The sequence below is a fragment of the Canis aureus genome, chromosome 2 (genome assembly GCF_053574225.1).
Source record: "Canis aureus isolate CA01 chromosome 2, VMU_Caureus_v.1.0, whole genome shotgun sequence".
Classification (NCBI taxonomy): Eukaryota; Metazoa; Chordata; class Mammalia; order Carnivora; family Canidae; genus Canis; species Canis aureus.
Genome location: NC_135612.1, coordinates 45,797,768 through 45,822,724, shown reverse-complemented (window position 1 = coordinate 45,822,724; position 24,957 = coordinate 45,797,768). Strand labels below are relative to the sequence as shown.

General features: G+C 37.3%; 1 long non-coding RNA gene across 2 annotated transcripts in view; it reads left to right on the top strand.

Moving 5' to 3' along the window:
- Window positions 1–7,264, top strand: part of LOC144297139 (uncharacterized) — a 123,596-nt gene extending 116,332 nt beyond the window's left edge. For both annotated transcript variants that reach the window (XR_013364227.1, XR_013364226.1), the window contains one exon: window positions 6,899–7,264. This is a non-coding gene — a long non-coding RNA (uncharacterized LOC144297139). The remainder of the gene's footprint in view (window positions 1–6,898) is intronic.
- Window positions 7,265–24,957: the final 17,693 nt, after the last annotated feature.

Sequence of the window (24,957 nt, the reverse complement as noted above, 5' to 3'; positions counted from 1 at the left end):
CAGAACTGATGCTTATGAGGTGTTTGTCTGATGAACTGTACCCCTGTGACACTAAGCAGAGCCAGGAGGAGGTGGCAGTCCATCTTTCTAACTCAGGTTTGATTTACAAATCAGAAGAATGTGCAAAGCCCATGGAAGCCAGACCCACCCTTAACATAGTCTAACAAGGAAATAATGACCTCTGCTTGTGAATAACCATTTGGACAGTGGAATGATTTGGATTATTGTTGAAGTGTAATATAGTATTTACATGAGAGCAAAATAGACCCTAGGCAACTGCTGACTGTGATGTTTGTTTTAGTAACTGGAAGTGTGGAAAATGATTATTAGCCAGTATCTATGAGTTACAGAGAACCTTTCTAATTAAAGGAAGCCGTGTATTGAATGTATGGAAACTTCTAACATAGCTCACATGAACAGAAAAAATAACAAAAAGTTGGGAGGTAGGAGGAAGGAAACACTGTGTCACAATGCCTCCAGAATTAAATTCCACAGCCAGGAAAATAAGATGTACTCAAGTACTTGACAATGAAATTCTTTTATAACAGGATTTCATTATTTGAGAAATGTAGATGTGCCACGAGCTACACTGCCCTCAACTTCAATCTTGTAGTGATTGGACTTGTACATGCTCTGTACAATTTCTTGAGGCTCTAAGAACTCATATTAGTTCTAGCCATGAAACAAATTCTATAAGAGTGCTTGACAGTGTTTACAAAAAGTAAAATTCTGGTTATCTGAGGTCAGTATGGAACATAACGGCTTTGCAAAGACATGATTGCCTTGTTTGTGTTACTGTATTAAATGTAAGTAATGCTTTACTTTTTCCGATTAAAATAGTATTGTGTTTATGATACAAAATTTTGAAAATATCGAAATTTCAAGTTAAATAAAAATGACCTCCACCCAAAAGCATTAGTTAAGAATTGCTTCCTTTCTATCTTTGCTATGGTATTTTTTTACAGTCATTATTATACTCAGAGTTCAGTGGAGTCTCTTGCTTTTCACTTAACTATATAACATAATTTCCAGATAAGACATTCATAATTAATCTGAAAAAGCCTTAGAGATGGACAGGCAACCTGTTAAAATGTTTGGATATTCAGAATGAAGCTAAAATCTAAACCGAAAAATGTGTTATCTCAAGTCACAAAATAAGCAAAATTTTTGTGACTTCCTTTTTTACCTCATGACTTCTTTTTTGGCCATGATCTTATGGACTGAGTAAAGACCAAAATTTTTTAAAAAGTGGAGTGAGGGCAGGAAAAAAAAAAAAGAAAAGAAAAAGACAGAAAGAAAAGTCAAGAAAAAATAAGAAGAGCCAGAAATTTTTTTTTGAGCCAGAAAATTTAAAAGAAAATACCACATTCCTGAAATACATCTGGTCCTGCTGAGAGTAATAGCATATATGTAAATGTGTAGACAAGTCCCTAAGATGATTTTTTTAAAGCCTATACCTCTTTGATACTAACTCTACAAATCTCATAGTACATACATTTGAAATTCAGTAAAGAAATATAGATCCAGAACAGAATTCATTTTTTTTTAAGTTCTAGACTCTTTTATATTAATCTTGCATTTCACTTTTTCACTTCTTATTTTAATACAAATAAACTAGATGTGAAGACAGGGGCAACTTAAGAGTGGTGTGGCTAGTGTTGGGCTGGGTGGGAGATGTGTCCATGCAGTGAGTCACACAGCATGGCCTTGGACAGTCTCAGGAGAAGGAGACCTCTAGCCCAGCACAAAAGTAGGCTCTGATACCAAAAAGTGGGCATTTGTTCCTGATGGTCGAACCTCTCCAATTTGTTACATTGCCCATAATAAGTTTTTCCTTGAGGTCTTCTTTTATGAGAAATCTACGTTCTAGGACTGTGACCGTCCATGATAGAAAGACCCCAAACGCTATGTACTGTCTTCATGGGAACCAGGCAAGAATGTAATCCGAGCTTTTTTTTTTTTTTTTTTTTTTTTTTGGTGTATCTCTACACTGAGACACCATAACATTGAAGTGTAGATTTATAGCATGCTTTATGTATATTTTCTTAGTCCCAAGGCCCCCCTTTTCACAGATACATACACAACATGTCATGTAGAAAATATAAATTGTTGATCGTACAGGCACTTTCTTCCTTTTTAAACCTTTCCAAAGGTCTTTTTGTTAAATACACCCAGATGCCGTTTGACAGATGAGGGGCTAATTGCTCTGTGAATTACCTCTATCGATTCCTGTTTCATGTTGAGCCAAACAAACAAAAGATATTAATGCTTTGAAAAAAATGAATGATGACCTTTCTCTGCAAACACAGCTTGCGGTCTCTGATTATTGGTGATTCCAGAGAGCAGCGGTCAATCGCAATAGCTGTAACGCTATGATCACTATAATAAGCTTGCCTGACCTTCTCTGCCATGTTAAGTGGTTTAAATTTATTTGCCCAACAACAGAAGAGCTTTCATTTAAAGTCACAGAACATTCAATTTAATTTAAAGATGTAGTGTCTTCTTTCCTCCTCTTCCTTTCTTGGCCCTTTTCTTACTGCCTACACATGCCTCTTAAGTTTACGAATAGTTTTAGCACTATAAAATAGTCACCATACCTGCCAAGCACTTTCTTTCAGCTCTGTTTCAAATTCTTGATACCATTTTCTCTTTTGACTTGTTCTTTCTTGTTTCAAGACACTGGAAACATTTTTGTTTCTCTCTTTAGAAGCGTGGTCTCTAGTTCAAGTTTAGAATTCTAGAAAATATGAGCAGTATATAAGTCAAGAATGCAACGGGGTGTGGTACCAAGTAAGTAGCCTGAGAACTAATTTTGTCTTTAATTAATAAGACCTTGACCCAATTTTTTTCCAGCCCCTTCTAACTTGGTAAATGGGGAGCACTAGGCATAAATGACCTCAAAGTATCCTTCCAATCAGGATATACTAATTTTCTATATCTCTCTACTTCTACAACCCTTTCATACAAATGGCAGGGTCATAACTTGACAGTTAGGAAAACATGATTGTGGGATCTTTAAGGACTTCCTGACTTTTTTCTCAACAAGTCTTCATGCTAGAGAACATGAGTAAACCACAAATGGCTAAAGCTTTGAATGGTTAGGAAGTGGATGCAACCCCCCTTGGTTGAAGTGGAAATCTCTTGAAAAGGGTAGCTCTGACACTTCCACCAGTTTCCTGGTAAGAGACATGCCAAAAATACCAAGGATGTAGTTCCCTTTAGAATAGTTTGGTCCCTGTGCTATAAGATTAAAGCAGGAAGTGAAGAGAAAAACACCACAAGTAATCAAAAGGCTTCCTGTGTTAGTCTGACATTCTCAAGAAGTTAGGTCTGAATTTAGATAGAGCTGAGCAATGTTAAGGGACTCTCTTTAAACATTATCTCTAGGTTCCACTCAAGACAGTGACCAATAATACTGCCAAGCCATTCTTGAAGCATAGCTGACTTCCCTATGCTAGAACCATGTGGAATTTAAGAAAATGTGAGGCACATTTCCTGCCTATGGTTAATTTCTTGCTTTGCTCTCAAGGCACCCGGCTCTTTTATCTTCAATGGGACATTCGCAAATGCTGTTTGGCTTTCTGTGCCTAGAAAGCCTTTCTGTACTTCTCCCTTTCAAAATCCAACATTAGTTAGTCTTCTTAATCCCTCCATACTCTTTACAATTTTTCTAGGCTCTATCCTTTCTCTTCCAGAATGCTTTTGGTATGGCACTCTATTAAGGATTCACCACAGCACATCATGCATGCTTTTATGTCAGCACTTTGCATGTCTATTTCATTTACTGCTCCATTTATCTCTCTCCACTGGAAGTTTGTACTGTGTATCTCAGGCTGTGGCCACAGAATATTAGCCTGTTAGGTATCCAACTGATGTTTGAGGATGAATTAGTGAATGAACAATTGAATTGTATTGTATCAGATAACTACTGCTGTACAACAAACTACTCTACAATGCTGTGGCTTTGGGGGTCCTGGGTGGCTCAGGCAGTTGCGTTGTACTTTTGGTTTTGGCTCAGGTCATGAATTCATGGTCTTGAGATTGAGCCCCGCATGAGTAACCCTAAGTCAAAGGACAAGCAAATAGACTCTTTGGCTTTAGTCATATGACAAACTCACATATCCAAGGGCAAGGAAATGAGAGATAAAAAACCAGTCACAGTAATGAAATGAAATCTACCAAGAAGGAAATACTTATAACTATATTAAAGGAAGAATACAATATCGGTTACTAACTTTTAGAGCCATTTGACTAAACACCAATATTATCTTTTTTATCCTCATAGTACCACTACTATGTAATTGTACCCAACAATTTAATGGCTTATGTGGTCCATAAATAGTTACTAAATTAAGTTGGATCACAGATAGGACATTTTAAAAATCAGAATTGAAAGAATCCTGACGTCTTTTTTTTTTCTTTTTTTTTTTTTAAGAAAATATTCATGGTGGACAGACATTAGCACAAAATGAAAAGCTTTAAACTCAAAGTGGTCATCCTTTATGAATGAAGACACTTTTACTTGTGTTTGCGTGTTTCACTATAGCTGATTTGAAATTTGTCAAAGCCCTAAATGTAGTTCACATAATGAACCTTGCTTCCCCTTGAATCTTTGTCATTTCACTTGCAAGCGAGCTTAGAGAAATGTCATGTACAAATGGCCAGGGCTTCTTTTTTTTACAGAAAGTCTGCTCAATCATTGAGTTGGTGTTAAGACTCCAAGGTTTAGGGGCTGATTTACCAGGAAGAGCATAGTTAACTTAAAAGCAGAATAAGCTCTCGCAGTAATCAAGCCCTGTGAATTCCTGGCCCTCTCCCTCAGAGCCCCAGTGGGGCCCACTCAACTGTGGCCAACCCCACACCATGCACACTGGATTGGTGGTCCTCTTATCACAGAAATTCCACCAGTGCAGCCAAAAAATACAGAAGGAAGCACACAAGAAAAATGTGAATAATATATGCAGGCCTGCAAATTGAGTTTTATGAAAAGAAAAAAACAAAAGGAGAGAGATTTTTCTTAGCTCTTTTTCATAGTTCATAGAACAAGAAATAATGGGACAAATTAGTTATCAAAAGGGGGTGGTTTTCCTATTTTTTTTAATGTCAAATTAGGCAATACAAGGGTAGCTTTAAAATATCGCTCCTAATTTTGGGTTATAATCAGATAATTTAGATGTGACTATTTGATAAATAGAAACTTCCATTTTCCCACCATTTTCCTTCTGTTTCACCTACTAAAGGGTTTGCTTCAATTAGAAAGATGCAAATCTCAGCATTCCCAAAACATTTTACTTGCCTGATTTGGTTTTTAATAAAGTAGAGTAGCAGAACCCAGGCCTATAGCTCAGAAACTTTAAGCACCTTGAGGAAAACAAGATCCTGTTTGTTGTGGTTGTTGTTTTAATCCGACAGCGTTTCAGACTCCAGTCCTTCCTAGTTTCAGAAAATGGAAGTATGAGAACATGCTTTCTTCTCTTGCCCAGCCTCCTCCCTGATTAGTCTGTGTTTTTGGTATGTCAGAAAATCTGACTTACATGGGCCAGCATCAGTGTTTTAATTTCTTTACATTACTGTTTATAGTTCCTCTCCATTTTCTGCAGAGAGAACTTTAAAGTAATCAGCCGAAAGAGTGTGTAAACGTTGAATGCGTGTCCTGATACTATTTGAGCAATACCACAGGGACTGAGTTCTCACGGCCATCAGTAAAATTCCTTCTTATGTGAGTCTGGATCTACGACTTACAGAAATGCCTAATAAATGTCACGCAGTGGTCAACTCCGTATCTGTCACCTACAAAACGTTAGCAAAGAAATTAGTTGGTTGCTAGGAATTGATATGCTCCAAAGTCCTCATTCATTCTTTCCTGCTCTATCATTTACTCAAAAAGGGGGTAAGAGCCTTGACAGGGTGGGGGAGAGGAGACAGAATTGCCAGGGATGGGAAACCAAGCTGCTTTGCAAATATTCACAGCTCCCCATAGCCATGCTCCCTTTCCAGTGGACTTTAAAAAGGCAAATTCATAAGGGATTTTGCCATAAAAGGGAATCAACTCTTAAATCCGGCTTCCCGAAGACCTTAGACACTGAGTTACCACAGAACTCCCTAAGGTCCTGAACACAGAATTCTGCTCCCCTCCCACATCCCTCTCCCTGAGCAAAGAGTTTTCCCACTAGATAAAATAATTAAAAACATTCTCAGAATAGAAACCCTATGTGGTTGGCTTCACCAGAAGCCTATTTTCAGGAATAATCAATTGATCGCGTGTTTCCACTTTGACATCTTAACAGCAACGAAAGTGTCCTATTTGGGACTTCACTGCTTATGAGAATAAAGAAAGAAAGTGTTCACAAGAGTAGTTGTGTATTTGTTCTGCCCACCTCTGGTCTGCTACCTAACTTCGGGGAGAATCCTGAAAAGATGCAAGACAACAGCCCCTGTGAAGTCATTGGTTATCTCTGAACTGGAACTTCACTTTTTAAAGCCTGCCTAGGTAAATTACCTTACCAGTGCAGGGTATTTTCCTTTTAGGAGATTCCTTGGGAAGGGCCTCCAGGGAACTAACTAACTTTTTAATGGTTCACTCAGATTAAGAGGAAGGAAATGTGAACTCCTCTGGGGAAAGACACTGCTCTAGGCTGTCTGCATCCTGTCATTCTTCCCAAGTCTGTGAATCATATTTTTAAGACTCCTTTTCAAGGACATTTGTCTTCCTTGAAGAGAAGGCCAAAGCAGAAAAGACGAGGTTTAAAATAGGTCTCAATCAAGCTTTAGCCATAAAAACAATTACGGATTCTCTCCCTGTGGACCTGGAGAAGGTCGCTCTGGGTCCTTTGCCCGCATGCCTCCCCTCACCTTGCCCGATACTTGACTGGATTATTATTTTTTTCTTTGCTTTCAGAATTAAGATGACTTCTAATATCACCTAAGTGTCTTTGAGCTACAGTTCTGGACCATGTTTCCCATTACAACCAGCCTCGGACTCTGCTTTCACTTACACAGTAAGAATTTGAAGAACAGAGCCTACCATAACAAGATTTTTCCAAATCTTTTTAGATTTGGATCTTGCTTTAAAACTGTGTGTTTATTTAATAAAATGTCTTGTTTATAGGAAATTATGGACTATGTTTGCACCTTTTCCACAAGGCATGAATGCTTCTGAAAATAGTTATGGGAGTGACAGTTTGAAGCATTAGATCATTCAAAGTTTCCATACAAGAATGACATAACAGGGTAGCATCTGGGTAGCTCAGTGGTTGAGCGTCTGCCTTTGGCTCAGGATGTGATCCCAGGATCCTGGGATCCAGTCCCACATCAGGCTCCCTATGGGGAGCCTACTTCTCCCTCTGCCTATGTCTCTGCCTCTCTCTCTGTGTCTCTCATGAATAAATAAATATAATCTTAAGAAAAAAAGAACGAAGTAACAAGAGTGTCCTTCTAAAAGGTTTATTTTCTTGAATATTTATTACTCAATGAATAAAGGGGATTTTATGGAGCATCTACTAAATGGTGATACATATTTTCTTAAGCTACAATCAAGAGTGGAAAAGCCCTGCAAAAAGATGCAGAAGGACAAATGTATAATGACAACAAATACTCATCTGAACTCGAATGTAAACTATGCACTTTGAGTAGGGGTAATAATGACTTGTCAACTTATGTTCATCACTTGTGACAACTTGTACCATTCTGGTAAACATTCAGGTAATGAGGGAGGCCAGGCATATGTGGGGGTCTAGGGTCCTGATGGAAAATCTCTGTACCTTCCACTCAATCTTGCTGTGAACCCCCCAAAAAAACAGCTCTAAAATATAAGATCTTTAAAAAATGTGCAAAAGTTAATTTAGAATGTATTTAAATTAACACGAGGCTCAGAGTTGGGGTGTATAGATCCACAATCCCTCATTTGCAAATCTGAGTCTTAATCTAAGATATCAACATGTGTTTATATTTTTTTTTGGCAGAGGGATCACTATATCAGCCAATATAAATTGACTTTAAATCATATGTAGCAAAATATGACCCAAACTGATATGGGGTATTCATAGTCTTTATCCCACTGAGTGTGGGTGCTCATGTGTGTTGTTGCAGTCATGTTAATGATGCCACCCCAAACATCACTGGTGATATGGATAATATATGGATATATGTGCCATGTAACTTTCCCAAACCCAAACCGTTCTAAATTATAAAATACATTTACCTCAAGAATCTTAGACAAGAGATTTTGGACCAAATACACTGAACTACAGAAAGCAGGAAAGAAAGAACAGAATAGAATAGGAAACCACTGAGTTCTATTTTATCGCTTTTCTGATTTCTTAGGTGTCTTTTTAGATCCTCATTATTATAATGGTCGCTCTTTACTGAAATTTACTATCAGCAGTAAAGTGTTAAAACCTACTAAAATAATTGTGATTTCTGCTCAGATATATCTTAAAGATTTTTGTATGAATACTTACAGTGCACATTCTGTATCTATAAGTCTATTCCAAAAGAGTACCCAGAAACATGGCTTTCTTTCCTCTAAACCATCAATGAACTATGATTGGATGACTCATTGCTTTAGGATAATGAGACAATGCGTGTGTTTGAACGCCAGTGTACTTTTAATTTCAGCAAACTTAGGTCCAAGAAAATAGTCTAACTAATCACATTTTTTGGGTTTATTTTTTTAAACATTATAGTTATGTTCCTAGGCATTTACCTTAGTGTGTTTTTAAAAAGTAATTGATTGATTTTAAAAAGTTTTTTTTTAATTAATTAATTTTAACTCAACATGTTAAAATTCCATTAAAATGAATAGTAAGGCACTTGCTGCTGTTGTAAGTTTCAAACCGTGGGCCAGCTGGTAGGTCCAAGTAACTTAGTTACACCTTTAAATCTAAAATGATATTCTAGATACATATTCACTGAAACATAAAGTGTGACTATATTCATTTCATTTTCAGAAATATTTTTTCTTTCCTCTTGCTTTCTTAATCCCAGTCATTAACTTACATAGTTCCTGTACTCTATCTGCCAAATTACTGCATTCTACATGCTTGTATATACTTTATGCAACTTGACTAATGCATGAAGGGTGAGGCAGACATCGTAATCATCCTCCAATGATTATTCAGGGCAAGGGCAAGGCAAAGGGTATTTTGCATTTAAAAGCATACTGGAAAAATACATATATTTTTTAAAGATTTTATTTATTTATTGGAGAGAGAGAGAGAGAGAGAGCATGAGCGCACAAGCAGGCGAAGGGGCAAAGGGAGACAAGGAAGCTGGTTCTCCCGCTGAGTGGGGAGCCTGACACCTGGCCTGATCCCAGGGCCCTGGAATCATGATCTGAGCCTAAGGCAGATGCTTAACTGACTGACCACCCAGGTGTCCCTGGAAAAAAGCACATAATTTTTAAGGATACTAGAATTTTTAGCAGATAATCTAGATTTTAAAAGATATTTTGCTTGCTTAATCATACTAATTATTGTGGTTAATCATACTAATTATTGTGGTTAATAGTTTCTTTTTTTTTAAGTGTAAGGATCACAGCAATATGAGCAAAATGAAAAACACAGTGGTAGATTTTACTTCTGTGGAGTAATATTTGTTTGAGATGGCAAAATTGAGTGCTTGCCCTATTCTTCAATGATAAATCCTGTGTGTCCTGATTTTCAACATAGACCCCAAGTATATGGGTGAAGATCTTAAAGAAACAGAACTTTGGCAAGTTTCCAACCATCCTAAACCTCAGTTTCCTTTTCTGTAAGGTGGCAGCAACAACAGTTACCTAAATTAGTCAGTTTCTAGAGAATTTCATCTATGTTAGCCTCACAGCACAACAGAAATTCCAAGGTTAGCAGAGGCTAAAAATTTCGACAATCTGCTAATTTCAACTAATGCTGTCATGTTAATTTTCTTTACAAATATCATTACTTGGTCATCAATCCTTTCAGAGGTTCTAAATCAGATACCAGTGAGGCAGTTTTGACTAAAGTATTGGAGGCTTTGCCGTGTTTTCAGGGCAAGAAAACTGCTTTTTTTTTTCCTTTTTTTTTTTTTTTTTTAATGCATGAGAGACACAGAGAGAGAGGCAGAGACTCTCAGAGGCAGAGGGAGAAGCAGACTCCATGCAGGGAGCCTGATGTGGGACTCAATCCCGGGACCCCACGATCACACCCTGAACCAAAGGCAGACACTCAACTGCTAAGCACCCAAAAACTGCTTTCATCATAAAATGTTCAATTATTGAATTCTCTGTGAAAAAGTAAGAAATGTGAGGCTAAGAATTGAAAGCATAAATGAGGAGTTTATTGACGAGAAGGAAGAAGGAAAGGAAAAAAGTAAGGAGGGAAGAGAGGAAGTTGAAGGAAAGATTCTGGTCTGCAGGATGGTCATTAAAACCTTCCCCAGGGCTTGAGAATGGAAAGAAAAGTTGTCATAAGGCAGATTCTAATATTCCAAATGTGCAATCCAATTGCATTAAAGCGTAAATTTAAATCTAAATCATTTGGTAGAAAACATTTAAATATCCTATATTTTTGTTTAGAGCTGATATCTATAAAAATCTGTTATGTTACACAGATCCATATTATAGAGATTATATATACAAATATTTTATTACTTATGCATAAAATATGGTTTGTTGGGGGATATAAACTATGGCTTTCTCAGGTATCACTGCTACTTGATTGTTCTGAGTATTGGCTTTCTGACAGGGTTTGGAATGAAGCCATTTTTATTAATTTAGTTATTTTTGCTGATATAAAAGGCCGTCTATCATGTTAATGATGTATCGGTCTGCGGTCCCACCGAACAATAATTACAGAATGTTCCTAATAGTAAATCATTTGTCACAATCACAGCTCAGTACAACAACCTTTGTTGAGCAGTGGAAGACATTATCTGAATAGCAATACACCTTATGTGAGCTGATTAGAGGGTGCTTACACCCAGCGGCCCAGCAAAAACCTGAGAATTCCCAGTCTGACATGTCCTCCCCCAAATCTCAGCTCAGGGATGCGCACTGAACCTTGCTGTATATTTTGCGGTGTTAGCCTCTCTGATGATATGGAACCAATATGTTCTGCTGAAGAGAGAATGGACTGAGTTTCACAGAAACCTAAAACAAAACAAAACAAGACCTTCTCAGAAAAGGGTGGTGGTGAAACAAAATGATCAGAAAAAGGAAAGTGTTAAAGGTTTTACTAAATCCTCTTTATTTTTCATAAGACTGGACAGAGAAAGGATAGGATACCCAAAAAAAGAACTGGGATTAACAAAAAAGCATCAATACCTAAAGTAAGTGAAAGTCTCATCATCAGAATAGTGCTCAGGCTCTCCTTTGTAAAGATTCACGACTTGAATTCAGTTACTCATAAACAATACTTTTAAATAATAAAAGCAAACATTATTGAGTGTTTCTAGGCACAGAAAGAAACTAACTCTTGTGTTAGTTTTGTTTTTTGTTTTGTTTTGCTTTGTTTGTTTTTTGGGTTATTTTTTGCCTGTATTCTTTCTTTTTTTTTTTTTTTTGATTGAGTTACTATTATTTATTATTATTATTATTATTATTATTATTGTTATTATTATTTGGAGCAATTTTAGGCTCCTAGAAAAGTTGAGAAAAAGATTCCTCCTTACCCTCTCCCCACCCACACCCCTGCCAAAGATAGTCTCTCCAGTTACCAGCATGTCTCGTCAGAATGGCCCATTTATTATCATTGATGAACCTACATCAACACATCACGACCACCCAGAATGTGTAGTTCACATCAGTAAATCTTTTAACCACTTAAAAGATTTAAGAGGAGGAGAATGGGTGATTTCTAGGATTTGTCTAATTTCAAACCCTAAGCTGGTTAATTAACCATTACTCATTATTGAGGTATCTCAGTGAAATTAATCAACATCATTTGTTGAGCATTCACCACATGTATTGATTTTTGCCAAGATGGTGTCACCATGCTTGTTTGGCAACAATATCCCTATTGCATCGACAAAGTAACCAAATAGCAAAGGGGGAGTAAGCCAAGATTTCCATAAAGGTCCCGTGACATGAAACCTGCCCTACATTATACCGCCTCTGTCCCCATTTAGGAAAGGCAGCCATGGAGTTGTAAATGAGTAACTGAGTCATACATAGCTTTGCTTGAGTTACTGGTTTTTATAACATTGATACTCAAACCTAACACCCATGGATTTTGTGAAACAAAACAAAGCACTTCATTTTAACAAAAGATTTCTATTTTTATTTTTATAACTATGTGGATTCCTTTTTAAACATTTTACCAAGAATGGAGTGGAATGGGTGTATATACAGGAGGAAATTCTAAAATACTTGGTCACTAAACCCAGTGAATTGAAAATAACTTCAGGAGCAATTAAAATGTAAGGGGGTGAGAACCATCAGCTGTGAAATGTTCCTAAAAGACTACGTAGCAGAATAAAGGGTTTTCTTAAGTATCAACAATGGAAATTGTTCTAGAAGTTTATGCAGAAGAAAACGGCGTGGTGTGTAAAGCCTGTGCTTTCCATTTTTCTTTGGGTTTTAAATAGCCACAAATAAAACTTGTTGAGCAAAAAGTGAATTTGTGAGTCTAAATTAGCTTTAAATGGAATAATGTGTATGTGCTCTCACCCCTCAGATTATGTTTACCACTTCCTTTAATTTCTAGAATTCTGGTAAAGTATAAAAGGACTCCAACAGCCATGTCATGCTTTCATCTCTAATAGCAGATCCAAAACAAGGATCAAATAATATGGATCTCTCTCAGCATAAGATGAGGCTATGTTCTGATAAGCCCACAGTAAATTGAAAATATCGTATGTCAAAAATACATTTAATAAAGCTAACCTAAAGTATGGTTTAGCCTCGCTTACCTTAAATGTACTCAGAGCACTTATGTTAGCCTACATTTGGGCAAAATCATCTAACATGAAGCCCATTTTATAATGAAATGTTACATATTTCATGGAATTGATTGGATACTGTACTGAATGTGAAAAACAGAAAGGTTGTAAGTACATCCGTTGTTCACCTTTCTGATCATGTGGTTGACTGGGAGCTGCTGGGAGCTGCCACCTACCCCCTGGCATCTCAGAGAGAGTATCATACTGTGTGTCACTAATCCTAGAAAAGATCCAGATTCAAAATTCAAGGAACAGTTTCCACTGAGTGTATATCAACAAAACAAAACAAAACAAAACAAAACAAAAAACAAAAAACAAAAAACAAAAAAAAAAACACACACAAGTTGCCATCATATGTAGGGGACTGTTTGAATAGTAAAATACATATTCCTACAGATTTTTGGCAGCCGCTGGTAATGCTGAGGAAGTCCTTGGCCAAAGCTGGAAATCAGATGTCAGAGGACACACCAGAGGACTGAAAAGTTAGTCTCTGCCAAACCTTTGCATTCTTTCCTGACGTTGGCCAGACCACCTGCATGCAGAACTTATGGTGGCTTCTCGAAGGAACCCCCTTCAAACACCAGGCATCCTTGACATGGTGCTGCTTTTCCAAAGGGGTGAAAGTCCCTTTGGAAAAAAAGAAGAGGGAGAAAAGAAGAAGAAGAAGAAGAAGAAGAAGAAGAAGAAGAAGAAGAAGAAGAAGAAGAAGAAGAAGGAAGAAGAAGAAGAAGAAGAAGAAGAAGAAGAAAGAAGAAGAGAAAGAAAGAAAAAAATCAAATGGCTTCCTCTTGCCCCAACCCCACTGTCCCCTACCCCTATGTTCTATCCAGAAGAAAAATCCCTCAGCCGCAATGGTTGTTTTTATTAAATTCTCCTCAATAAAAAGCTCAGGCAGGATTTATTAGGTACTCAGGGCGGACGTTTAGTATTTCGCCAGTTATTAAGTGAAAATCAATAGAAAGCAAAGAAAATGGAAGTCACCGCACTGTTAGCGCACCGTTGTCGCCCAGATATTATGTCGGCTGTCTCGTAGATTCATGACAGACGAAAGAGGCCGGGAGAGAACTTTCTGCTTACATTGCACGAGCCAAAGTGGGGTTATTCATTAGAGCAGGCAGCCGGCCAGATGGATTTCCAGTTCAGTTTTACCATTTATCTTTAAAACGCCTGTATCGAGTGAGAAAGAACACTGATATTATGTGATATCAGTGGCAGGTTTATGTATCTAAATCAGGATTTATTGTTATTTTGTTCCAAAGACCTTTTTTTCTCAAGAAATACCATTTCACTGGAAGAAAATAATAGCTAAAACCTTGTCAAAGATAACCTTTCATGCTGTCCGTGCACCACTAGCTGTAAAACAAATAGAACCCGGTATATAAATAGTTTTAACCACATCCTTACAAATCATTTCTTCTGAAATATATATTAAATATATATATTTATATATATATTAAATATATACATATATATTTAGTGCCACAAACATGGTTTTTGGACATTGAGTGTTTTCTTTTGTCAGGAGTTAACTCTAAATAATGTCAGCAATTGTTTTAATTGCATTTATGTCCTTCTGCGGAATGCTACTTTTTCCAAAAAGCATTCTTTCGGAAAGCGAAGTGGTCTGCTCTTGTTGTTCTTTTCTTCCCCTGGCTTAGAATGAGCCTTAAATCTACTGGGTCAAATCTACTGGTTCTTGTTTTTTCAACTACTTTAGGGTTTTCAACAGCGTGGGTGTGTTTTCCTTTCACTTGGATCGACTCTTTCCCTAGCTTCTGATTTTGTGAGGCCCTCTCTTATTTAAAGGACAGATTGATTACAGCAAGACCCGATCACATTGGTTCTTCAGTCAGTCTGCTAAGTAACTAAGATGGCCAAACGCCGGGATGAACCATTCATTTTACACTCCTTATAAATAGCTCTTAAGAAAAAATACATTCCGTATATTTGTAAAATGTCATTATGGACATGGGAGAAGAAAACATTAGGTCTGGGTTTTGATTAAAGCTGTTGCTAATAGGAAACTGTGAACGTATTTTTAGCTACCTTATTTCTGCTTTTTTTTTTTTTTTTTTAATGTTTGGAATAAGAGATTGTAAATTTCGCCAGTATCAGACAATAACCAGATACACAGGTTTATTTAAAGATTAAAATTCACCAAGTGGCATCAATTTAGAAAGATTCTAAGCAACTATCAGCTAAAGCTTTTTGTTTCCATCGAACAAAAGTGACATTACATTGCAGAGTAAGAAAATAGAAGCATAAAATGGATTATACAATATTTATTCCCTGATACCCCTCTTTATTGAACCAAATACATTTGTCAGATTGAAAAGCTCACTTTGACTATAAACCACTTCTTTTATTTTCCTGCTTAGGCATGGACACCAGTTGTGTTTTCCTTTTTTTTCTGGTGCTTTTTAAATGTGTGGACACTCCAAATTGTATATGACACATAGATGCTATTCTCAGATAAAAACTTGGGAGACTCTTTCTATTTTCCCTATTTCTTTAGAAAAGTCATTCTAAACTCCTATACAAAATATGTACTTCTGTATGTATTTATGTGTGTGTGCACCTGTTGAGGAGGAAATGATAAAGGGTAGTGGTTAAGCAATGGGCTATGGAACGAGGTGGCCTAAATTCAAATCCCCACTCCCATTCACCATCTGTATGATTTAGGCAAGTTATTATAGTCTTACATTCTAATTTTCTCATCTGTATAATGAGGATAATAATCTTACAGATTTCTTACCTGGAGTAAAAGGGTCAATATAGGTAAAGTTCACAGACAATTCCTTGGCTGATATTAAGTCCTCTGAATGTACAAAATCCAGAACATAAAGTCATAAAGTTCCCCATTTTGACACGTTAGGATTTTTTGTTTTGATTTGTTTGTTTTCTTAAAGATTTTATTTATTCATGAAAGACACAGAGAGAGGGGCAGAGACACAGGCAGAGGGAGGAGCAGGCTCCCTGTGGGGAGCCCAATGTGGGACTTGATCTTGGGACTCCAGGATCATGCCCTGAACCAAAGGCAGATGCTCAACCACTGAGCCACCTGGTGCCCCCTTTTTTGTTTTGTTTTTTACAAAATAGAGTCTAATCTCACTGGGGATTCAATTAGTCATATTGACTCATTTATATGGACACTGTAGAAAGACATGCAGTCTTAAAGTTTCAGTCATAATAAGAACCTCACTTAACCAAAATTGTGAATTAACAAAGTTACTTTTTTAAGAAAAAAAAATTCTTTTTTTTTTAGTACCAGCATCCCATCTGAAATAATAGCAATAATAATAATAATAATAACAATAATAATAATAATAATAATAATAATAGTCTATGAAGACAACCACTGTATTGTGTTATTATTAGCTGTAGTGATACAGTAGTCATGATGCTTAATATCTGAATGGGGACCTATTTCTAGACATCGTCTTAATTTGTTGCAAATGATGTCGAGTTATTTCATTATCTAACAATTAACATCAGCAGCACATGCTGCTATGAAAAAAGAAACAATACTGCTAATTAATATGACTAGGTGGTCAGAAAACAAAAACATGAGAGCCAAGAAAACTCAAACTCCACGACTGATTCCTTGCTCAAATGCTCCATGTCACTTGAATCCTTGCCAGGATTGCCTTCCTGTGACCTCATGGTGTTTGCCCACTGGTCTTTCATCTTGCTTCCCCCTCTGGACTTCAGATTTCTTAACTGTAGAGCAGGTATGCTGTGCCTTTTTTTCTTCACACTCCAGTTGAGAGCTGAAAGGAGTGAGCAGAAAACACTTATGGAAAGAGAAATACTTTCTGCAGTAGGGCTGGTGGGAAAATTGGTACAATTTTAAAACACAGCGATGAAGGGAAGAGAAATGGTCTACTTTAATGCCTGTTGCTGGGTACTCCTCATTCTTGCAACAAAATTGAGTGAGTGCTAACCACAGGGACATTCAGAGTAGAAGCGCTGGTGTTAGGCTGCCCTGGTTTGCACTTAACCTCCATTTTAATATCCATCAGACCTGAGCTAGTGATGCACCTCTCTGTGTGTCAGGCTCTCCATTTGGAGTATTAAGATAATAAGTAGTACCTATTTATGTACTAAGTGAGGTAGATAGTACTTGCTTAGGTATTGAGATTATACATATAGAGTACATAGAATGGCACCTAGTTAACCCTCAGTGAATGCTTTTGCTATGGTTTACTCTCTAAGAAGATAATACAAGGCTAATCAATACTGACAAGGAGTCCCTGAGGTCACTGAGTTCACTGTTGATCAGAGAACTAACGTATAGACTTGTTGAATCACTACGTTATACAGCTGAAACTAATGGAACATTATGTGGCAACCGTACTCTGATTAAAAAATAAATAGATAAACAAAAAAAATACATTTGGATGAGCATATAGACAACTTCTCTGTGGTGGGATATTTAAGACAATCTAACTCTTCTTTAAGGCATGGGGTGGGGGTAGGAAACAGTTCCTTGTGAAAGTGACATCTAAGCTTGAAAGTTAATGGAATCAGAAGGTAGTGATCTCCTGAATGTTGTAGACATGTAGTGTCCAAGAGAACTCTCTGCAGTGATGGTCTATGGCTGTACTGTCTGACATTGTGGCCACTAACTACATATAAGTGACTGAAGGCTTGACATGTGTGCTAGTGCATGTGAGGAACACGATTTTTAGTGTTATTTAATTTCTAATTTAAATTTAAATAGCCACATGCACCTAGTGACCACTCTGCTAGGCAACACAGCTCTGGACAGAGGGAAAAACATGTGTGAAGTTTCAGAGATGAGGGAGTTTCTAAATACCGAAGACCTGACATTTTGAGGAACAGATTCATGAAGGATGATCCTTTTGGAAATTAGCAGAGCAATGCATGGCTTCCTGAAAAATTCAGACTTCTACGGAGGGCTATGGAAATCCAGGAGAAGGATTTGTATTTTCGTAAAATCACTCTAGCGGTAATTAGAAAAACAGCCTGAATTATCGGCAATTTATTGTTGACAAACTTTTCTGACCTCATTTAATCTTGCATTCATCTATGTGAGATATACCGGTATCGCCTTTTACATGTCTTTGCTTACTTTGTCTTCACCTCAGCAACCTATGTCCACACCATACACTCTCTCAGAAGACGAACCTGATACAACTCAAACATGCCCACGTATTTGTGCAGATTCACACACGAGGATGTTTTATAAGTCAATGTGGAAAGCAGCAGCTGGTTACTTCCAGAGAGATGTTCCAGAATCTCCTAAATGTGGCCCTGCCTCTGGAGACCCAAACCCAGCTGGTGGTAGCCCCAAGAGCCCCCCGCCGCTGCTGGCACGTTAGTTATCACCCCTTGCCAAGGGTGGTGATAGCGCTGAGCTTCTCCACACACGAGCGGATGAGCAAGAGGGGTGAGCCTGCCTCCCCCAGATTTGCAGGACTTCCTTTCACTCACACATCTGTATCCATCCTGTCCTCCCAGGCACGTTGAAAAGAGAGCCCGAGCTAGACAAGGATATCCACGGCAATATGCTGACAGTCCGTGGTTGCTGACCTGACTTTCCACGTCAGGTTTGAGAAGATAAAAGATGCTGTCCTTCCAAGTGGAAATGAGGAAGGAGCACAGCCGCTGCACCCTGGAACCAGTCCTTCCTGTCACACACACGCACACACACACACACACACACACACCCCTTTCACTCAGCAATTCTTTCACTAAGAATGTTTCAAAAAACACTAATATCTAATTTGATTAGATCAAGTTCTTTTCTCTCTTTCTTAAGAAGGATTATTAATAAAATCACACTTTCTTTAAAAAAAAAAAAAAGACAGGGCATGTAAATGCTGCACTAATTTAATTACACACTGGCTCTGTAAGACACTAATGTAAATATTCTGGTGAGTAGGCCTAAGACACTTGAAGTAATTACTTAAGGCCTCCCTTTCAAAGAATCTCTCCCTTTTTTATTAAATGCCTTTTAACATTAGCACTTTCTTCCTGACAAATTAAATGAAATTTCATTACTCTCCCTGACTTAATGGCAAGAGGCTCCCGCTGAGGTGTGAGTTAACCCTCCTCGGACAGCTGACGAGGGCTCCTATATTCAGTCAAAATGTCACCGTCCTAACACACAAGAGAAAGGAGGCCCCGAAGAATCCTTTGTGTTTTTCCCATCGTGCCCAGAATCCTTCGTTTCTTTGATGTTTTTTCAGCTGCGATCCTTTCAAACACCTAAGAAGCCAACAGCGTTGTTGTTTTCCAGTGTTCTTAAGTTCACAGCGAAAAGAAAAAAAAGAGAAATAGTGTTGACTGAGACACTAATGATGGCCCAATAAGCACAACAACGGTTAACAGGCATGCAGCACTTATTAAATATCTTCCAAGCAGTTTAACACTCTTTTAACTCACTTAAGTCCTCACGAAAATGCATTAAGGTGAATAGCATGAATATGCCCACTGTAAGATGAGGAAATTAAAGTACAGAGTGGTTCAGCAGTCTACCCAGGGCCACACAGCTGAAACGCTGCAGAGCCAGGATTCAACTCAATCAGCCAGCCATTCTCACACACTTTTATCCATACAGTGGTTGAGTCCTCCACCCTGGATGGAAACAGAGCTGGTTCCATGTCCTTCCTCACATTTGTGACTCAGAGATGTCATGCAACAAGCCCAAGATCATGTAACTCATCTCCATTTGTAGACCTGATGTATTAAACCTATTAAGGAAAAAAAAGTTGTAATTTACCTTTGAAAGAAAAAGAAGGAAACAGATTGAAAGTGTAAGTGTGAATTTATTTTTAATATCTTATCAAGTTATAGAATTACAAGAAAATTTGAAAATAACCACTCACTGGCTAAGAAGAGGAGGCCCTTGTCCCACAGCCTTCACAAAAAAAGAAGAGGAAACAAGTGTTAATTTTTTATTAAAACACTTAAGAAAGCCTTTACAAAACAAAGCCTGCCAGAGTGGCTCTGGGTTGAGAGAGAAGCTGTGGTTGAGAACATGCCCAAGAGAGAATACTGAGAAAAGCTCAATACTCATAAGAATGTCTCAGGAAGGGCTATCTACCTGGTATCCCATACACTTTTTATTTTGCCTTTTTTTTTTTTTTCAGAAGAAATGGTCATCACTTCTGCCCACCACGTTTTACATATTATCTTTATTTATTTATTTTTAAAACCTACTCGTTTTTCCTCGTTTACACCTCACTTTTCCTTCTCACTCTCATTTTGGGTTAGTTATTTGCTAGCTTCCCCAGTCACAGGACACCCTGAGATCTGGACTGCCCAGATTCATGATAAGAGGACATGCTACCTGGTCAACTTTGAATTTTCATTGACAGGGCTCACTCTTAATGAGAATGCATTATGATTTCATTTCCCTCCTCTCTTTGAGCCAGTGATCTTTCTCTTAGGCTGAAACCATTTTCATTAAGCCCGATTCTTTTTCCTGTCCATATCACCAGTAGCCTGAACTTCCCTATGTCACGTTCCATTTTACCAAGAGAGTGTCCTTTCGAAGACCTCAGGCCATGCAGAAGAAAAATAATCAGCTCAAAGTTCAGAAGACAAATGTTGCAAAGGGGATTTTCCCCCCTCCTCTTGATTGTTCTTAAACACATGTAGTTTTAGGGATCAGTGTGTCAGTGTTTGGAAAGGAGCAAAGACTTGAATTTATTTTGGTGCAGCTATCAGATTTTGAGGAGCTGGATCATTTGTTTTCCTCTTGTGAGGTCCAGGTAAAAGTTCATTCCCTCCATGGCCGGGTGCTTCTGACAAACAAAAACCAAGGACCCAAAATAAGTATTTTATCTAAAAAATGTGAACTATCCCAAAACAAACATGAAAAAGCACAGCTGCCAAATTCCACAAGTAAAGAGAGTTGGAGGTTGAGACAGCTCAGGATCTCGCTGGGGAGTAATGGGTAAAGCTTGGCCAGCTGCCCTTAAGGCCTTCAGGGACACTCAATCCAATTGCCGTGTCTTAGTGGATGTGAATTTCAAGGTTACACCTGGGTGTTCAAGGGCAGGGCCAAGTGTAATCGGCACTTAGATCATAGATTAATCTTATTTGCCATCTATTAGGTTTGATTCCTCTTCCCTCTCTCCCTCCCTAAAGCCAGGATTATTGTGATAGTTTAAGATAATGGATTCTAACGGAAGAAAGGTCACGCAGGCATGGAGATTTGGAACCTTAAGATAATATGATTAATCTAAAAGCTTCTTTCTCAAAGGGGAGGGCCGCACTTTTCATATGTCTAATTGAGAGGAGAGCTGAAAGACTGAGAAAGAGCAACAGAAAAGGGAGTGCAAAGGGACGGAGTCCTTGTCAACAACTGCAATTAATTATCATTGTCAGGATGATCTTTCATTAGTTTTCACACTAATAAGATAGATTTGCCTCATGCCTGAAGCTGATAAAACCTTATTGGCAATGTTGATAAGACTATGTCAGTATGGAGAGCCACTCATGGACATCTTTATTTTATTTTATTTTTTTCTAATTTTCCAAAACTAAATGGCTCAATGGGTATTGCTAAAAGTGACTACGTCTAGGTGGTTGGGACCACGATATTCAGGAAAAGTCCTTAGGCACAATAGGCAAATGTTAACCATTGCTATAAATGCTACGAACATGTGAGTGTGCATTATTTTAAGTAATTTCATCCCATCCCATTTAGAGAGTTCAAGTATTCCTAACCAACCAATATTAAAAGGTCCATAAAAAGAAATTAAGAATCATGTTTATTTATTCATCATGATGAATCAAGATTCTAGGCTTCTGGAAAAGAAACCATTACTCTTCGTTCATCTTCAAGAAAATTAGAACTTAGGTAAAAATATGGGCTCTCTACTATGTTATTTTTCCCATTCTCCTAGGAAAAAAACTGTATTTGTTTTACTCTTTACTTATTGTAACTGCTGAATAGTTTTCACCATTGTGGCTCACTATTATTTGTGTATTTTTAAAGGTATATAGAAACATTTGCATATATTCTGGTTTCAGATCTGTATATGCATGTATACACTTGCCTGGTATACACATACATATAATTTTTGGTACCTACATATATGTCATAAAACCACTTACATTAAGTTTGGTTCACCCTGCTTTCCCCACTTCTTTTAACTACGTAAAAAATGTGCTGTTGGGCTGTTTAAGGTAAACCACACAGAGGAGGGATAACATTGTAGTATGACTGGACTCCCTCCCAAAGGCTCAGATTTGTGGCCGTAGGGAGAGTATTATTAGATTTTAATTTCCAACTTGTAATTTCATAAACAGGTTCTTCCTTTCAACAAATGGAGCTCCCTTGATTCATTCACAAGGAAAAAAAGCAGGCAATGGGATATTCTCTTAACTCAGATGACAGTGCATAGGCCAAGAGATCAGTCCTAGAAAATGAAACTCAAGGCAAGGTAGGCATGCAGAGTGGTGATACAATGGAGATGTGAGATATGGTTGCTTAATACACTCTGTGAGATAATAATATATGCCCACCATCATCAAGATCGGGCAGTATCAAAGCTGGATGACATAATTAGTTTTCAATAGGAATTATATGGCCTCACAACAAAACCAGCTACACCATAAGTGCAAATGCCTGTGCTCAAATCAGACTAACAGACAATCACTTCAAGATGAAGTATAGAGAAGCTAGAACAAATTGATGTTGAACATATGGAAAGATAAAACCTATCCCTCTGGGTGAAACTTTCTTTTTCTAAAATTTTGAAACTTCTCACTCAATAATGCTGTCATTCATTGACTTCCCCAACTTGAAATTATGATAGTCACTAATGCATTCTGTAGCTCAAGGGCTGGAAAAAATATTTGTCATCTCTAGAATGAAAAAATTATTTTCCTATTCCCTAAAAGCTAACTTTTTAATTTTTTTAAATCTCCTTTCAAAAATATGCAAAATGAAGCACTTAAGAGCATAATAAAAGCAAAATGTGTGGATTCCAATGATGACTTAGAGAAATCCATCAACTCCTGAGCACTTGTTAACCATGGTTGAGATCGAAGTATTGCAGATTGAACTGTGGTATCAGTTCTTCAATGTTGTTTTATTTCAGTGTTGGCTAAAGGAAAGAGAAACAAATAACATACTACCTACCTTGCCTATCCGCCCCCCCCCCTTTTTTTTTCAAAACAATCACCACAAAACACACTAAAGCATAAATAAAATGAATCCAGCTTTGCCCACTCAGTTTATCCTGAGCTGGAATGCTCTGGAAAAACTAGCTGCACCTCTGCCTGTAATACATTTTCCTACCCTAATCTCATCCCCACTTTGTGATCTTCTCTATCCTCAGAAAGAGGTGTTGGCTTTCAGCAACCCCCATACATCACAGCTTTACCTAATATATGATGTGTTTATTCTTCCCAGGCCGCCGGCCATATCACTCTCAAATGACTGACAACAACTCTGAAATGAAGTGGGCCCGAAGTGGGCTCTAATAGTTATGGGAAGCATCTCTAGTCAAACATAAAGCAAATTAATGTGAGCCCCTCCTGCACCTTTAGTCTGGAAATGTCATAAAGTAATAAGCAGGGAGACCCTAACCATGTGGAGGGCTGGATTTCAATAGATTTACATATTAAAGGTACAGGGCACATTTCCTATGTTCTGACATTGAACTTATAAGTTTCTAAATTTTAAGTTCTGTATTTTAAAAATCGGTTCTTAGTGTCCAAAGGAGAGCACAGATACAATTACACCTCCATCTCATTCACTCTCATGAAGAATGAAATAAGGTAGACAGGGATAATTTTATGGCTATGAGTTGCTCATATTTATATGGGATTAGCATATGTGTTTGTGTGTGTGAGTTTGCGCGTGTGCATGTCTTAAGAAAGCAGTATGGAGAAATACACTAAAGAGGAAAATACAGACAGGTAGAGTATGACTGGGAAATACATTTTTAAAATTTCATATAATTCTCCACCCATGCTGGGGAAAATGCTCCAAAAAAAAAAAAAGTGATAGACTTAATTATTGACATGGTTTAAAAGACTTACAAAAACAAACTCATAATTTTTATCAATCTTTGAGCCTCTAATATTCCAAAATATCTGATCTAAAAAAAGTATCGCAAAGCCATCTACTTTGATTAGATGAAGGTAGAATGCAAGACTTCTTAAGCCTGATTCCCAGCTTGCTTTGACAAATTCCTTTATTCTCCTGTTATGCTTGATATGATTTTTCTACCATATCAGTCATCAGGCTAAGATACCAGTACAAAAAGAGAACATCCATACATCCTTTCTTTCTCTCCCTTTCACACATTCACACACACAGTTTTTGGTTCTCTTCTGGAAACAATAAAAAACAAAAAAATCTGAGCACTGTGTTTAGAATTGGTAATACAAATGAGCACACCACACAAAATGTTTGTTGTTGTTTTGTCTTTCAGTTGCTCTAGGATGTCTTAGAAGAATTATTTATTTCAAATGTTTTGAGTCAGTTTACAAATAAAGTGCAACCTAACCTTTCTTCTGAGTGAAAATAAGGCAAATTAATCTCATATTTAAGAAACTGATTAGGATTTTCAAAGCCTGATAATTTCAAGGAAGAAAAAAAACCCTATAGGATATATTTTCTTTAAAAAATATAAATAAAAAAGGAGTTTTCATTATTTGTGAATTTTTTTCCTTTGTTAAATTTTTTTCTTTTTTTTTTTTCTCCATCAGCTACAAGCAAATAGAAGTAAAATACATTTTCTTGAAAAACCTTTCAAAGCCCAAGGCCAAACAGTTGCATCAAAATATGAGAACAAAACAAAACTGCACCTGGCCTAGAATATATTTTATTAAAGGATTACTCATATTTTCTGAGTTTTCTTCCTTTTTGGGTTATGAGCTTTTATAGGTAAAATTAAAAGCTTACGAGATTACTGTTTGTGAAATTTGCAGCAAACCCTTCTCTCCTTTCTGACATTTTAAAACTAATTACAAACATTTAGCAACAAAAAGATTCTACTATTATTCTGTGTTCAGTGTGTGTGTGTGTGTGTGTGTGTGTGTGTATGTTTGGTCAAGCAATCATTTTGA